Source organism: Cydia splendana, chromosome 5, assembly GCF_910591565.1.
Source record: "Cydia splendana chromosome 5, ilCydSple1.2, whole genome shotgun sequence".
Taxonomy (NCBI): Eukaryota; Metazoa; Arthropoda; class Insecta; order Lepidoptera; family Tortricidae; genus Cydia; species Cydia splendana.
This window is the reverse complement of record NC_085964.1, coordinates 24,623,849-24,627,089: the sequence shown is the minus strand read 5'-3', so window position 1 is coordinate 24,627,089 and position 3,241 is coordinate 24,623,849.

Here is a 3,241-nt window from a genome sequence, read left to right as displayed (position 1 = left end):
ATTTATGTCCAGTAGTCTTGACAAATTGGCAAAAAACTTGTTGCCTGAACAATTTCATGAATTAAAATTGAATTTTTCATGCGAGGAGGATTTTAAACGCTTATTACGAAAGGGTGTCTATCCCTATGAACACATGTCATCATACGATTCTTTAAACTTAACAGCTCTTCCCTCTAAAGATGATTTCTTTAGTTCCTTGTCTGATAGTCACATCTCAGAAGAGGATTATGATCACGCAAAAGATGTTTGGTCTCATTTTCAATGCAAAAATATGGGTGATTATTCTGATTTATATTTAAAAACTGATGTTCTATTACTAACTGATATATTTGAAAATTTTAGAAACCTTTGTCTTAAGACGTATGGATTAGACCCCGCTCATTATTATACTGCTCCGGGATTAAGTTGGGATGCAATGTTAAGAACTACAAAAATAAAACTAGAACTCCTAACTGATATCGATAAAATAGCTTTTATATCAAAAAATATTCGAGGTGGCATATCACAATGTAGTAATAGATACGCGAAGGCTAATAATATTTTTTTGGAAGATTATAATCAAAATATCCCATCGTCATTTCTTATGTACTTTGATGCAAATAACCTTTACGGGTGGGCTATGTCTCAATGTCTTCCTACCGGTAAATTTGAATGGGTAAATACAGATACTGACTTTAATATATCTGATGACGCTGATCATGGTTTAATTTTAGAAGTTGATCTCGAATACCCTAACGAGTTGCATGACTCTCATTCAGATTTGCCATTTTGTCCTGAAAACGTTTGTTTGGGTAATTCCAAAGAAAAAAAATTAATTCCTAATTTAAATAAAAAAACGAATTATGTCATTCATTATAGAAATCTAAAACAGTGTTTGAAGAATGGTTTGAAATTGAGTAAAATCCATCGCATTCTTAAATTTCAGCAGTCTATGTGGTTAAAAAGTTACATAGATTTGAACACCCACATGCGATCACAGGCATCATCCGATTTTGAAAAAGATTTCTTTAAACTAATGAATAATTCAGTGTTCGGTAAAACCATGGAAAATGTTGCAAAACGCGTAAATGTCAAATTATTAAATCACTGGGAAAATCGAGGAAAAACGCAGGGGGTTCAATCTTTGATAGCGAAACCTGAGTTCCATAGTTTATCCATATTCTCTGAGAATTTAGTGGCCGTTCAATTGAATAAAACTAAAATATTTTATAATAAACCGATTTATCTGGGATTTTGCGTATTAGATATATCGAAAACTTTGATGTATGACTTTCACTACAGCTACATGAAAACCAAATATCCAGACAACCTTAAGCTTCTTTATACAGATACTGATAGCTTAGTATATCAAATTTTCACGGAAAATTATTACGCAGATATAAAATCAGATCTTAATTTATATTTTGATACATCTGACTATCCTCCTAACAATAAATATGATTTGCCGTTAATAAATAAAAAGCGACTAGGGTTTTTCAAAGATGAAAATAATGGTAGAATTTTAAAAGAGTTCGTAGGTCTGAGATCTAAAATGTATACCTTAGATGTTGAAAAATATGACGAGAATGATGAGAAAACTGAAAAATACGGTGTTTTATCAAAAGCCAAAGGAGTCAATAAATGTGTTACAAAAAAATTTACTCTTGACAATTACAAAACGTGTTTATTTAATAAAAATTTGCAACGCGCTCAAATGCTAAGATTTAAGTCTATAAAACATATAATATTCACTCAAAAAATAAATAAAATATCATTATCGCATGAAGATACAAAACGGTACTTATTAGAAAACTCTTCTGACACTCTAGCGTGGGGTCATTATAAAATACCGCAATAATGAAAAAGTTTCAAAGTTGTAATATAATCACACAGAACATTCGAATTCCAAATTATTGTTTGTACATTGTATATTTTTAAGGTATTACTTGTAAACATGTAAAAAAATGTATGAATTTTATTTTATTGTATCTTTTAAGGTATTTTTGTAAATATGAAACAAAAAAATAATGTTAAAAGTGTGATCATAAATAATAAAAAAAAAAATTACGTAATCATTTTGTTTTGTTTTTTTGTCTACTATATCTGAGTTGTTTAAATAGTAATCATCTTTCTGAATATTACCATTTAAAGTCCATCCGTTAACATATCAACACTCACCCACACACATACACACATAGACATAGATTACGATATTTAATAATGATTCACTTTTATCATCCTTTCACCACCATTGTCGCAGGTCCTAGTGGGTGTGGTAAAACGCAATTTGTTACAAACTTTTTGAATAACTCCAAAGAGATATGTAATGTTGAATTTGATGAAATTATTTGGTGTTATGATGAAATGCAACCTCTCTACAATCTGGAAAACATAAATTATAGTCAAGGAATACCAGATTTTTCAATTTTTGATGGGAAGAAACCTAAACTTCTTATTATAGATGATTTGATGAGAGAATCGGATGGACGAATCGTTGACATTTTTACGAAAGGTAGTCATCATAGAAACTTAAGTGTTTTTTATATTACACAAAACGTATTTCATCAAGGTAGAGGTCAACGTGATATTTCATTGAATACAAGCTACATTGTATTTTTTAAAAATCCCAGGGATAAAACTCAAATACGCTACCTGTCACGACAAGTTTACCCAGAAAACTCAAAGTTTGTGGACGAAGCCTACAAAGATGCTACAAAGGAGGCTCATGGTTACCTCATGATTGACCTGAAACAAAATACAAATGACATATGCCGTTTTAAAACAAAAATATTTCCGTTTGATGGGCATTGCACAGTGTATGTACCTAAAAAGGGGTTTAAATATGATAAAAATCACCATATTTTAGTCAGTTCTACATGATGCATGCAAGAGTAAACACATATAAACATTTACTTGAAGCATTGCAGTTGCTTAAACCCAAATATCGTACTGCATTACTTAAATCTTGTGACGATGAAGAGATCAACATTATTTGTGAGTGCATTTATAACGTCCTAAATGGGAAAATTCCATTAGAAAAAAAAGAAAAGACGAAACTAAAAAAATATAAAGATATTTTAAGAAAATTAGTTTCGAAAGGGAAACATAAAATAAGAAAAACTGTTATAGTTCAAAAAGGAGGTGCATTTCTACCTATTATTTTAGGTGCAGTTTTAAGTGCTTTAGTGAACTCTTTATCATAAAAAAAATGGAAAACACAAAAAAAATGTTATTAGTTGAATCAGATTTTATTGAAAGGCTG